The 15,045-nt window shown below is 35.2% G+C and overlaps 1 long non-coding RNA gene across 1 annotated transcript in view; it reads right to left on the reverse strand.

Moving 5' to 3' along the window:
- LOC124075524 (uncharacterized) overlaps positions 1-15,045 on the reverse strand; it is a 66,065-nt gene that overhangs the window by 32,425 nt on the left and 18,595 nt on the right. The gene's annotated exons all lie outside the window — the stretch shown is intronic.

Here is a 15,045-nt window from a genome sequence, read left to right on the forward strand (position 1 = left end):
GCATAATTAAGGTAAGGTTTTGTGATATCTCCTGCATTGCTGTTCTTGCTCAAGATTGCTTTCTGTCTTCTGGGTATTTTATTCTTCCAAATCAATTTTAGAATTTTTTATCTAGTCTTGTGAAGAATGTCATTGGTATTTTAATGGGGATTGTATTGAAGCTGTATATTGCTTTTGGTAATATAGCCATTTTGACCACATTAATTCTGCCTACCCCAAAACATAGAAGGTTGTTTTATCTTCTTCAATTTCTTTCTTCAGTGTTTTATAATTTTCATTTCAGAGGTCTTTCACCTACATGGTTATATTTATTCCCAGGTATTTTATTTTTTGAAACTTGTTTATTTCATTTTTAATTATTTCTATTTGTTGAATTTTGAATATCATGTCTAGAAAATAATTACCAAACATAAGGGCATAAAAGTTTATGTCTATACATTCTTTTCTTCTAGAAGTTTTATAGTTTTAGCTCTTACGTTTAGGTGCTTGGCCCATTTGGAGTTAATGTTTGCAATATGGTATGTTACAGGTAAATGTCCTACTTGATTAATTTGCTTCTTCTTGTCCAGTTGTTCCAACATCATTTATTGAAAGATTATTCTTTACTCATTGACATCCTTACACAAAATTAATTTTACATATTTTTCCTCTGGACTCTATTTCATTGGCCTATACATCACCCTGATGCTGGTATCATATTGTCATGATTACTTTTTTTTTTTTTTGTAGTAAATTTGAAATTGGGAGGTATCAACTGTCCTGTTCTATTCTTCCTTTTTGAAAACTTTTTTAGTTCTCAGTTCCTCACAATTTCATACAAACTTTAAAATCAGCTTGTGTATTATTACCAAGTCACTGAGGATTCTGCTACAGATTGCACTGACATGGTGGGATGATTTGAGAAATTTTATTATCTTAACATTAAATTTTCCAATCTATGAAAACAGGGTATTTTGACATTTATTTAGACCTTTATTAGTATCTTGCAACAATGTTTTGACATTTTCAATGCACAAGTCTTATATGACTTTGTTTAAAGTACATTATTCTTTTTAATGTTATTATAAATATAACTGGTTTCTTAACTTCTTTCTTAACTGGTTCATGGGAAATGTTATATAAATATTATGATTTTGTATATTAAGCTTTTATCCTACAACCTCCTTGCTGAACTTATTAGTTTCAATTATTTTTTAATGGGTTTTTCAGGATTTTCTGTACACAAAATAATGCCATCTGCTAATAGAATTAATTTTACTTATTCCTTTACAGTCTGGATTCCTTTTGTCTTTTTATTTACTAATTGTCCATAGCAGAAAAATGTTGAATGGAAGAGGTAAGAGAATACATCCTTGTCTGATTCTGAAACATAAGAGGAAAACATTCAGTTATTCACCATTAAGGAGTATGGATTTTTTCTTTTCTTTCTTTCTTTCTTTCTTTTTACTTATTTCTTTTTCTTTATTCTTTTTTTTCTTTTCTTTTTTTTACTAGGTTGGTAGTTACTTTCTATTTCTGCTTTTTTTTTTTTTATTGAGGGAGCAGTACTGGGGATTGAACTTAGGGGCACTTGACCACTGAGACACATTCCCAGCCCTTTTTTGTATTTTATTTAGAGACAAGATTTCATTGAGTTGCTTAGTGCCTTGCTGTTGCTGAGGCTGTCTTTGAAAGTGTGATCCTCTTGCCTCGGCCTGCAGAGCCACTGGGGTTTCAGGCATGTACCACTGTGTCCAGCTCTATTCCTATTTTTTTCAATATTTTTTTGTGATTTTAATCGACTTTCTTTTATTGATCAATCTGGTAAATATTTAAATTTTGTTGAATTTTTTCAAAGAAACTAAATTAATTAGTATTTTATACCATTTAGTTCAATAACTTCTGCTCTAATTTAATTATTTCCTTCCTTTTGCTAGCTTTTTCTTTTCTTTTTTTTTGTACCAGGGATTGAACCCAGGGGTGCTCAACCATGGAGCCATAGCCATAGTTTATTTTTTATATTTTATTTTGAGACAGGGTATTGCTAAGTTACTTAGGACCTCACTAAGGTGCTGCAGCTGGCCTTAACTCATGATCTGCCTGTCTCGGCCTCTTCAGCTGCTGGGATTGCCTTACTTCACTTAGCATGATATTCTCCAACTCCATCCATTTACCTGCAAATGCCATAATTGTATTCTCTTTTAATGTTGAGTAATATCCCATTGTGTGTGTGTGTGTGTGTGTGTGTGTGTGTGTGTGTGTAGGGCATGATGTAACATGTGGGGCATGTTGCATCAGAAAAGAGGAAAACCTAACTTGCGACCCGCTTCCTGGTCCTGGGTCCTCATGTGGCTAAGATAGCACCTGTTGATCAGCCAGGAGGTGGTGCTATGGATGGTGACAAAAAATCTGACGACCTCTAGAATAGTCTCAGAAACTTTCCGCACCCATGGACAGCTCGTGTCTTCCATTACTGCCTGTAGGATGGGCACCTGCTGACCTTTATCCTGATTGGCTCCTGTACATTATACTAGCTGTGTGTGTTTTCTCATTAAATGAGATCCTGCTTTGACTGGTCTCCCTGGCACATCTGATTTTCCTTCAGCGAGGGAGGGCTGGGTGCAGGCTGCCAGTCGACCTTTACCTTTCTTGGCTCTTCCTGGTCGGGGCATGCTTTCCCCATCTCTCCCACAGGTCAGGAGGAAACAGGGTGGGGGGGCACTAAAAACCCCGATGTGTGTGTGCACACACACATACACTCACACCACAGTTTATCCATTCATCTATTGAAGGGCATCTAGGTTGCTTCCACAGTTTAGCTATTGCAAATTGAGCTGAATCAATAAATGGGATGGATTCAAACTAAAAAGAAACAATCAATGAGGTGAAGAGAAAGCCTACATTTTGGGAGCAAATTTTTTGCCACACACACGTCAGATATAGCACTAATTTGCAAGACATATAAAGAATTCAAAAAACTTAACACCAAAAAAAAAAAAAAAAAAATCCCAGTCAATAAATGGGCTAAGGAGCTGAACAGACACTTCTCAGAAGAAGATATACAATTGATCAACAAATGTATGAAAAAATGTTCAACATTTCTGGTAATTAGAGAAATGCAAATCAAAACTACACTAAGATTTCATCTCATGCCAGAGAATGGCAGTTACAAGCAATAGTAAGTGTTGGTGAGAATGTAGAGGGAAAGGCACACTCATACTTTGCTGTTGGGACTGCAAATTGGTGCAACAATATGGAAAGCAGTATGGAGATTCCTTAGAAAACTTGGAATAGAACCACTATTTGACCCAGATATCCCAGTCCTCATTCTATACCCAAAAAACTTAAAATCAGCACACTATAGTAACGCAGCCACACCATTGGTTTTCTATGAGTGACTTGCTGAATTTTTATATACTTTTGGGTTTCTCAGGTTTATTTTTGTTCTTGACTTCTAATTTTGTTTAATTGTGGTCAGAAAATATACTTTATGTTATTTATGTCCTTTAAAATGCATGAGGTTTGCTTTATGGTTTAGCACATCATCTATCCTACAGAATAGTCCAACTGCACTTGAGAAGAATATGTACTCTGCTGTTGTTGGATATAGCAGTGTTCTATAGACGTCTTTTAGCTTTAATGGTTTAGATTGTTGTTTTTCTTGTTTTCTCATTGAACTCTTCTTGTCATTCTTTCCATTTAAAATAGAATATTAAAGTCTCCCACTATTATTGTTCAATGGTCTATTTCTCTCCTTACTTTATTAGCCACTAAGCCAAGATGGTGACCCTTAGAGGCAAGTTCCTACATTTACACACCTTCAAAATGTCCTTTCCTTTGTTTCAGCTAAAAAATTTCTTGGAGAAACTTATGAAGAACTAGCCATGCTCTTCAAGATCACCAAACCACTCTTAACTTTTTCTTTTAGTCTCTGGAACTAAACTTGGATCTTTATAACACTGAACTGAGCATACCCAGAAGTGTTCATGTCTCTATCTTTGTGACCCTGAACTGAACATGCCCAGAATCATTTGTTTCACCACCATTTTAACTGTTATCAATGTAGTTTTTCTGCTACTCAAGCTATGAGTTTAAGCTGAGCATTCCCATATCTGTGTGCAACATCTTTTCTTCTTGAACTATGACCCTGCACTGATCATGCTCTGAAATATACATCCTAAAATAAACATGATAAGTAATGTCCTCATGCCCTAAAGAGCCTTACAATATGAAAATACATAGGCACCCAAAAAACTCCTCCATGATTCAATCCTTTGAAGAGAGCATTGCTTTATAGAAAATGCCAGTGCTCATCTTATTCCCTTGGGTTATAAATCTTTCTCCACTCTTTCATTTCCTAGTTATGTTCATTGATTTTGCCCTCAGAAAACAATTGCATATGGTTACAATTTCACTCAGTTTTTGCTTCTCATATGTTGGTCCTCTGTTACTAGATGAGTCATTGTATTTATAAACATTACCTCCTCCTGTTGGGTTGACTGTTTTATCTTTATAAAGTGTTCCTCTTAATATCTACTAACCTTCTTGTGTAAAGTCTGTTTTGCCCAATATAATTGTAGACATTCCAGCTTTCTTGTGGGTTATGTTTGGATGAAAACTTTTCCTTCCCCTTTACTTTAAATTTATTTGTATCTTTGAATCTAAAGTTTGTGTCCTGTAGACATTATATAGTTTGATCACATCATATCAACCAGACTGACAATGCATGATTTTTGCTTTGATGGTTTGATCTGTTCAATTTAATATTTTTATATAGTTAGCTTTGTGTCTGCCATTTTACCTATTGTTTTTTTTTTATGTATCATGTGTTTTCGTTATTTTTTTACTGCTTTTCTGTATCAAATTAATATTTTATACTGGTAGTATTCTGTTTTTTCAATAATTTTTTTACACTTTAGTGTAGGTCTTACAATATATATCTTAACATATCAGAATCTACTTTACATTAATACTAACTTAATTCCAATTGACTATATGTTTATTTTTCTTATGTCTCTATTCCCTCTCCTATCTTTGTATAGTATTTTTGATATAATATTGCTTCTAAAAATGTTGCTAACCCACTAGTTCATTATTATAGTCATTACTTTATATAATTGCATTTTTCTGAAAACAATAATAGAAGAAAGTAGTACAATTGTTACTTATAGCTTTTGTTTGCATAATAATTTTGGTTGTTATTTCAATTTTTCAGTATTTTATTATTTTCAGTTTTTCTTGTGGATTTAAGTTTCCATCTGGAGCCATTTCTTTAACCCAATGCAGTTTTGCTGCTACTCATCTCAATTTGTGCTATTACTGGCAAATGATGTTAATCTTCTATATGTTATTGACTTAGTGATATATTATTTTCAAATTGTTTTATGCAGTGGCAGAACTGAGAAGTCAAGACAGAGATTATGTGTCTACAAAATCAAATAAATATTTAAATAAATATTTAAAGAGAGTAAATAAATATTTACTCTCTTGTTCTTTATAAAATAAAAGTTTGTCAATACTTGATCTAAGAATCAGGTAAAAAATCATTTAGTTATTAATCTCTATAATTTGAAATCAATATATGTTGAAGTGTTCCTTGGACATTACATTCTTAACATTGGTTAATTATAAGGGCTTTTGTTTTCAGAGGCACCAGTAATGCCTATATTGTATCTACCTTATTAATGTAATCATTGAAGTAATCTTAAAAGATGGATATCATTGTGCAATCACTATTGCTTAGAGATAAAGTGTAATACATCATAGCATGTATTTTTAATTGAATTCTTACCACCTAAGTTAAATTCTGATTTAAATCCCACCTTTATATATATGGCCAAAGCATTTATTCAAGTTTCAGTTTTCTCATTTTAAAATAGCACCTACCTCACAGGATGGATGTGAGATTTTAAATCAGTGCTCAGCTCAAAAGCTATACAAATGATATAATTGTTTCAAAGACAGGAATACTTGTATACATAAAATTAGACCATTTGCTATAGTAATTAAACTAGAAATTAATATATTTGCTATAGCAAATGAGTTCCCTATTCATGTTCCTGATGGCTGTATTTTTGTCTACCTTAATGCTTATTTGGATCATTATTTTATATTGTTTTGTGGGTGATTGGTGATGCCTGCCTTGAAAATGTTCCATGTGAAAGCATTTTGGTTTAAATGGCATAGAATTGTGGAAAAGTGATCATCATTTGTCTTTGCATAAGATCGATCTCCAGATTGTCTTCTGAATAATCTTTTGGTTCTGTTTATCCAGAGGGATTTCCTTACCTTACTTGTTTTGACCTGAGATGGTCATCCATTCAGTTTTATGTGATGGTCAGACTCTAATTTTGTAATTCTGCACAATGTGTGATTGTTATTGTGCTACTAATCTTCCTTGAACTCATAATATATAATTCCTGCACTTCAGGTTTATATTTGTAATGTAACCTCAAATCTCTATTTTTTTTGCCTTTTATTGAAAGCTTTAACAGAGTTCCTGAAGAACACTCAGTGCATTTATTCCTATGCATGTTTGAAATGCATTATTAAATTAAATCAAATTAATGGAAAACTATGCATCAAGCTTACATCACATCTTCTTATAAAAACATTTAAAATATATTTATTTTTGTAACCATATGAATGACTTACACTAAGGGACATTTAAGAAAGAGTATTTTGAATTCAGTCTACAATAAGGATTTTACTATTACAGTATGCTGTAAAGATTTTATTCAGTACATGTATTAAGTCCTTGGCATATGCCAGGTACTATACTAAGATCTAGATATACAGAAAACATTAAGATACAATCCTACCTCTAAGTAATGCTGCATAAACAAATAGTTGCAAGTCCAGCATAAATAAATAATTGCAAAGAGGCTATTGTACCTGTATGACCACAGTATGTAATGGCTGCAGCAAGGTAAAGTTAATCAAAAGTCCAATTCCACCTGAATGCTCAGAAAGGTCTTCACAGAAAAGGAAAGACAGACATTAAAAGAAGTTTCATCTTTCTGAGTGGCTTGGATGCAGAGAGGAAAAAGGAGTAGGATATTACCTATGTTGAAAAAAGCAGTTAAGTCATCTATTTATTTAGTTTACTCATGCTAGGGAATATCAACAGGCTTTTAAAGGGTTGGTATGTAGATAACAAAAAAAAAAAAAAAGAATTACCTGATGGAGTACTACTTTATTTAAAGTGTCAGAACAAACGTCTAAAGGTGGATGATATCACCAAAAAGGGTAGACTAGGGAAATCTAGTTCTTCAACCCTTTATAAAAGTGACCAAAATGCTCACATAAATAGTCAAAAATCAGCTCTTACAGAACACTGGAATCTGATCAAGAGCTTATAATAACCACTTGAGAGCTTAATGAAGAATGAAGTGGCTGCATCCAGGAAGAGAGGCTTTGCTTGTCAACCCTCATCCTCCAGATCATCAGTGACCATGATATGGCAGCTCACACTCCTGGGGCAGGTTGTCAGTACCAGAGATTGCAAAAAAGGCCCTTATTCTCAAGTAATTGTATTTTCAGTCTTCCTGGTGGCTTCCTGAAAGGCCATAAAAAGAGCTAGCCTTGGTTTAGCATGACTCAAGCATTTCAGGGACTGAGTTTACTGAATGGGATTTTGCTAAAATTTTCTAAAAGATAGTATTGGTGTCCTGTGGGAACTCACACCCAGGAAACAGATTCGGAATCCTGGCAGATGGAAGAAGATGCAAGATACGTTAGAATAGGAGACACAGTTTTTTGTCATGGGAACAGTCTTTAGTCAGCCCTTAAGCCCAGTTTCGGCCTCCACCCAGTTCCATTTTGTGCCCTGCACCCTTTCTATAGGTCCTTTCCATATGCAGGACAAACAGAGATCTTTGTTGGTTATGTAACTTGCCTACAGTTTACTTAAGTGAGTGCATGCTCAGAAGCAAATGTTTATGACCTTGAGTACCTATACTGAATGTTTCTGACCTTGACCTCACAGTAACCATAACATGCCCAATTAATGGCCTTGGCTGCATGCTAATAAATGACATAGCCCACTGGAAGCCACAGTGAGGGAGCTGCCCAAACAATTGGTCATAACAGCCACTGGTAGGAGAAAATAGCCACAGATAAGAAATATATAGCCTGGAAAATCAAGAAAGGACAGGATTAGGAAAGAAAATATATGAGGGGATAAAGGGTTTTGTTGTTGTTGTTTTTGTTGTTGTTTCAAAAAAAGTCAAATGTTTTCTCTGATATGTGGATGCTAACACACAACAAGGATTAAGGGGATAATATTAGTTCACTGGACTAGACAAAGGAGAATGAAATGAAGGGGGGGATGGAACAAAATCCCAATGGCATTTCTTGTAGAAATAGAGAAAGCAATCATGAAATTCATATGGAAAAATAAAAGACCCAGAATAGCAAAAACAATGCTAAGCAGGAAGTGTGAATCAGGCGGTATAGCGATACCAGACTTCAAACTATACTACAGAGCAATAGTAACAAAAACAGCATGGTACTGGTACCAAAACAGGCAGGTGGAACAATGGTACAGAATAGAGGACACAGAAACCAATCCACAAAACTACAACTATCTTATATTTGATAAAGGGGCTAAAAGCATGCAATGGAGGAAGGATAGCATCTTCAACAAATGGTGCTGGGAAAACTGGAAATCCATATGCAACAAAATGAAACTGAATCCCTTTCTCTCGCCATGCACAAAAGTTAATTCAAAATGGATCAAGGAGCTTGATATCAAATCAGAGACACGCCGTCTGATAGAAGAAAAAGTTGGCTATGATCTACATACTGTGGGGTCGGGCTCCAAATTCCTCAATAGGATACCCATAGCACAAAAGTTAATAACTAGAATCAACAAATGGGACTTACTCAAACTAAAAAGTTTTTTCTCAGCAAAAGAAACAATAAGAGAGGTAAATAGGGAGCCTACATCCTGGGAACAAATCTTTACTCCTCACACTTCAGATAGAGCCCTAATATCCAGAGTATACAAAGAACTCAAAAAATTAGACAATAAGAGAACAAACAACCCATCAATAAATGGGCCAAGGACCTGAACAGACACTTCTCAGAGGAGGACATACAATCAATCAACAAGTACATGAAAAAATGCTCACCATCTCTGGCAGTCAGAGAAATGCAAATCAAAACCACCCTAAGATACCATCTCACTCCAGTTAGATTGGCAGCCATTATGAAGTCAAACAACAACAAGTGCTGGCGAGGATGTGGGGAAAAGGGTACACTTGTACATTGCTGGTGGGACTGCAAATTGGTGCAGCCAATTTGGAAAGCAGTATGGAGATTTCTTGGAAAGCTGGGAATGGAGCCACCCTTTGACCCAGCTATTCCCCTTCTCGGTCTATTCCCTAAAGACCTAAAAAGAGCATGCTACAGGGACACTGCTACATCGATGTTCATAGCAGCACAATTCACAATAGCAAGACTGTGGAACCAACCTAGATGCCCTTCAATAGATGAATGGATAAAAAAAATGTGGCAGTTATACACAATGGAGTATTACTCTGCATTAAAAAATGACAAACTCATAGAATTTACAGGGAAATGGATGGCATTAGAGCAGATTATGCTAAGTGAAGCTAGCCAATCCCTAAAAAACAAATGCCAAATGTCTTCTTTGATATAAGGAGAGTAACTAAGAACAGAGTAGGGTCGAAGAGCATGAGAAGAAGATTAACATTAAACAGGGATGAGAGGTGGGAGGGAAAGGGAGAGAGAAGGGAAAATGCATGGAAATGGAAGGAGACCCTCAGAGTTATACAAAAGTACATACAAGAGGAAGTGAGGGGAAAGGGAAAAATAATACAAGGGGGACAAATGAATGTCAGTAGAGGGGGCAGAGAGAGAAGAGGGGAGGGGAGGGGAGGGGGGATAGTAGAGGATAGGAAAGGCAGCAGAACACAACAGACACTAGTATGGCAATATGTAAATCAATGGATGTGTAACTGATGTGATTCTGCAATCTGTATATGGGGTAAAAATAGGAGCTCATAACCCACTTGAATCAAAGTGTGAAATATGATATATCAAGAACTATGTAATGTTTTGAACAACCAACAATAAAAAATTAAAAAAAAATAAAAAAAATTAAATTCAGTCTTTATCTAAAAAAAAAAAAAAAAGAACTATGTTGAACAGAAGTGGTGAGAGAGGCCATCCTTATCTTGTTCCAGTTTTTAGAGGAAATGCTTTCATTTTTTCTTCATTTAGAATCATGTTGGCCTTGTCATAGATAGTTTTTACAATGTTGAGGTATGTTTCTACTCTTCCTAGTTTTTCTAGTGTTTTGAACATGAAGAGGTGCTGTATTTTGTCAAATGCTTTCTCTGTATCTACTGAGATAATCATGTGATTCTTGTCTTTAAGTCTATTGATGTGATGTATTACATTATTGATTTTGGTATGTTGAACCAACCTTGCATTGCTGGGATGAACCCTACTTGATAATGGTGCACAAAAATAGATATGTAGACCAATGGTACAAAATAGAAGACACAGAGACAAACCCACATAAATATGGTTATCTCATATGAGACAAAGGCACCAAAAACATACATTGGAGGAAAAAAAAGCCTATTTTACAAATGGTGCTAGGAAAACTGTAAATCTATATGTAGCAAAATGAAATTAAACCTCTATCTTTCACCCTGCATAAAACTCAATTCAAAGTGGATCAAAGACTTAGGCACTAGAACAAAGACCCTGTGCCTAATAGAAGAAATAGTAGGCCCAAATCTTCATGTCAGCTTAGGATATAACTTCCTTAAGAAGACTCCTAAAGCACAAGAATAAAATTAAGAATCAATAAATGAGATGGAGTCAAACTAAAAAGCTTCTTCTCAGGAAAGGAAACAATAACGCGAAGAGAGAGCCTATAGAATGGAAGAAAATCTTTACCACATACACCTCAGATAGAGCACTAATTTCCAGGATATATTAAGAACACAAAAAACTTAACACCAAAAAAAAAAAAACAAACAAATAACCCAATCAGTAAATGGACTAAGGAACTGAACAGACACTTCACAAAAGAAGAAATACAATCAATCAACAAACATGAAAAAATGTTCATCATCTAGCAATTAGAGAAATGCAAATCAAAACTACTCTAGGATTTCATCTCACTTCAGTCAGAATGGCTATTATCAAGAATACAAATAACAATAATAATAAGTGTTGGTGAGGATGTGTGAAAAAAGGAACACTTATACATTGCTGGTGAGACTGCAAAATGGTACAACCACTATGGAAAGCAGTATGGAGATTCCTCAGAAAACTTGGAATGGAACCACTGTTTGACCCAGCTATCCCACTCCTGGGGTTATTCACAAAGGACTTAAAATCAGCATACTACAAAGATGCAGCCACATCAGTGTTTATAGCAGTTCAGTTCACAATAGCTAAACTGTGGAACAGATCTACATGACCTTCAACAAATTAATGGATAAAGAAAATGTGGTACAAATACATAATGGAATATTATTCAGCCTTAAAGGAAAATGGAATTATAGCATTTGCAGGTAAGTGGATGGAACTAGAGTGTGGGACAAGTGCATGGAGTACTGCATACATGACATACTTTAAGGCTGTGTGAGTGGCAGGCCACTCCCCTCATGGTAGGCGAGTGAGCCACAGGCCTATTACCTGGTAGGCACAGCTCTGGGCATGAGACCATGTGTTGCAAGCCCTGTACTTGCTCCATGGCCCACTCCTCGATTGGTTGCTGCAAGGACATTTAGCAGAAATTGCATTGGTGGCTGCCTGTAATCTGATTAGCTACTGCCTGAGTATACATACATGGTAACTGCATAATAAAATCAGACTTGCTTCCTGCTTGGTCTCTGGAGGTCTTGATTAGCAACTCTGCAGCCACACTCTCCTCTATCCTGTTCCACGTACCTCCTTGTTGGACAAGAGAGAGTCCACGCACTAGAGAATATCATGCTAAGTGGAATAAGCCAATTCCAAAAAAACAAAGGCTGAATGTTTTCTCTGATAAGGTGATCCTGATCTATAATGAGGGGATAGGGAAGAATGAAGTAACTTTGGATTGTGCAGAAGGGAGTGATGGTGGGGAGTGCTGGATGCTGTGGGGGTGGGAAGGATGAATATCATGGTAAGGCTGTGTGAGTGGCAGGCAGATGGGAATATTATGCTAAGTGGAATAAGCCAATTCCAAAAAAACAAAGGCCGAATGTTTTCTCTGATAAGGTGATCCTGATCTATAGTGAGGGATAGGAAAGAATGAAGTAACTTTTGGATTGTGCAGAAGGGAGTGATGGTGGGTGCTGTGGGGATGGGGAGGACGATAGAATGAGACAGACATTATTACCATATATACATATGTGATTACACCACTGGAATGACTTTGCACCAGGTACAGCCAGAGGAATGAGAAATTATGCTCCATCTGGTACAATGTATTGAAATGCATTCTATTGTCATGTATAAATAATTATAACAAATAAAAAAAGTTTAAAATGAACAAATGAAAACATTTTAAAATTTCTGTGTATACCAGGAAAATAAGAATGTTATGTGCATGTGCAGAACTTGACTCATGGTCACCAAATGACTGAGAAGACCCCAAGACTTAATCTCTGGTTTACCAGTTTACCTTTTACACAAACAAGAAGTGAAAGTTAAGGCAGAGTCCTTAATGGTTGGCTAATTGTAAAGTAGCTCTCCAACACAGAGACAATTTGCCAACCCTAGGAGAAGGTCTTCCTTCCTTCCTTCCTTCCTTCCTTCCTTCCTTCCTTCCTTCCTTTCTCTTTTTGTTTGGTTCTAGGAGTTTAAGGAAATCTCCCTGAAAATACTTGTTAACCATCAAGCAAATGGGGCACAGACTTTAATGTTCTCACACAATAAGCATATAACTTTGCAAAAGTTGTTTAGAAAATGCACTAGAAAATAGCCCACAACATGCAGCAGTAAACCCTGGGAAGAGCGGAAAACTCTGACTCTCAGAATACCCACATTATAGTACTCACGATGTCCTGCCTTAACAAAAGATAATGAGCCACATGAGCAAGAAAATATGTTCCATCAAAATAAAGAATAGAAACTGTCCCTGAGGAAGCCTAGGCGTTAGACTAACTAGACAAAGATTTTAAGTCAATTGTCTTACATATGCTCAAACAGCCTAAGGAAACCAGAACAAAGAACTAACCTAGGAAAATTTAGGCTTCAGAATATCATTAAAGAGGTAGAAACTATAGAAAGGAACCATGTATAAAAGCATAATGCCAAGATTTAACTTCAATACAAACAGAATACTTCCTTGTTCAACTTTTGCTAAGATGTGAGGTGTTTCTATCTATAGAGGAGGTTACAAGCAGGGGAGGAGAATTAAGAGAAGATACAGCTGAGAACTTCAATTTTCTCTGAGTCAAGTTCACTTGATGAGAGAAGAGAGTAATCCCTACAGGTTTGAGGCGGGTTAAGGGAGCACATTTGGACTAAAAGATGCTTACTGTTCAGTTGACCCTGGAGATCACAAATGAAGGTTGTGGAAATCTCTGCTGTTGTTGGATTTCCTCCAGCTCATTCATGAACCACAGAGTAGGAGCAGAGGGTGTGTTGCTATATTGATCTCTTAACAATAAAATCTCCTAGTATTCTATTTTATAAGCTCTTACTAGTCTCAGTATTGGAAAAAGGGTGCTACTAAAGTAATATTTTTTTTCCACTTAGGATTTGCATTCAAAGCTCTTTTGATAGGCATTAGGATGTAGAGTCAAATATGTGCCTCACTGTACCAACTACAGGAAATCATTGGGTGTACTCTTCTGTAGACAGCTTTCAAACTCTTAGTTTTCTCTTGTCCAATTTTCCTATGACAGCATTTCATAAAATGTATATAACCTAGAACTCAGTTCTGAGAAGTATAGCTGAGTAATGAAAGGCTGCATATGCCTTTCTTTGACACTCTTAAATTATATTAATATAGTACATCATCTACAGTGTGCTTGTGAGATAAATAATTTTTTGAAGGCAGCTTTTCTCATACACATTTTACTATACAAAACATTTTGCAGAACAGTGCTCTGTGAAATACCAGTTTGAAAAGTCTACCTCAAGACTTAATTTTATTGTTGTATTTTATATGGTTTTCTAAACTGCCCTGAATTTTTTGTTATCTGAGGAAATGCAGTGAGGCATGCTAGTCTAGATAGGAGGTGATCTAGATCTAGATAGGAGATGATTTCATGTAATTCTTATAAATTAGTTCAAAAAGAGGAAGTGGTACACCCATTCCATAGAAACATTTTCATCTCTCCAGCTGAATGCTTTTTATGTGGCATTTGTTCACTTATATTTTTTAAGTATTTTTTTAGCTATAGATGAACACAGTGCAATTATTTATTTATTTGTTTATTTGTTTATTTATTTATTTATTTATGTGGTGCTGAGGATGGAACCCAGAGCCTCAAACATGCCAGGCAAGTGCTCTACCACCAAGCCACTTTCATTTTTTGTTTAATGCAAAATATATAAACGGGGAAACACAAATAACCCATTGGTAGAAACTTGATTTCTTAGTGAATATCAGCTAAATTGAAAAAACCAACCAATAGATAAAAATCATAACAAATATGTTAGATTCTTAATAAATTAAAATCCAAATATCACCAAATGATATAAAGTAACAAATATTATTCTTTCTAAAGGTAACAATTGTTTTTCATTTTCTGGCTTCAAGGAAGAAAAAAAAAAACTCATGCCAGCAAATAGGCAAGGATTAATACACAATAAAATAATAAATATATAAAAAAGGTTAATTATATTATGTTCACTCATTAATATATACATTTCCCCCCTTAAAATACATGTATGTCATTATAAGATATGACTATTTCATTGTTTTTAGGAGTCAAATATAAAGTCATGAAACAGAATTAATTTGAGTATATTGATATAGGAAGTTCCTAGCAATAGAAATACTATGTCAAAAAGTATGCATATGAATTTGATCAAAATGATACAGGCAACAAAAACAAAACAAATATATATATATATATATAT

This window comes from Marmota monax, unplaced genomic scaffold, assembly GCF_021218885.2.
Source record: "Marmota monax isolate L192 unplaced genomic scaffold, Marmota_monax_Labrador192_F-V1.1 WCK01_AAM20220418_F8-fsc00391, whole genome shotgun sequence".
Lineage (NCBI taxonomy): Eukaryota > Metazoa > Chordata > Mammalia > Rodentia > Sciuridae > Marmota > Marmota monax.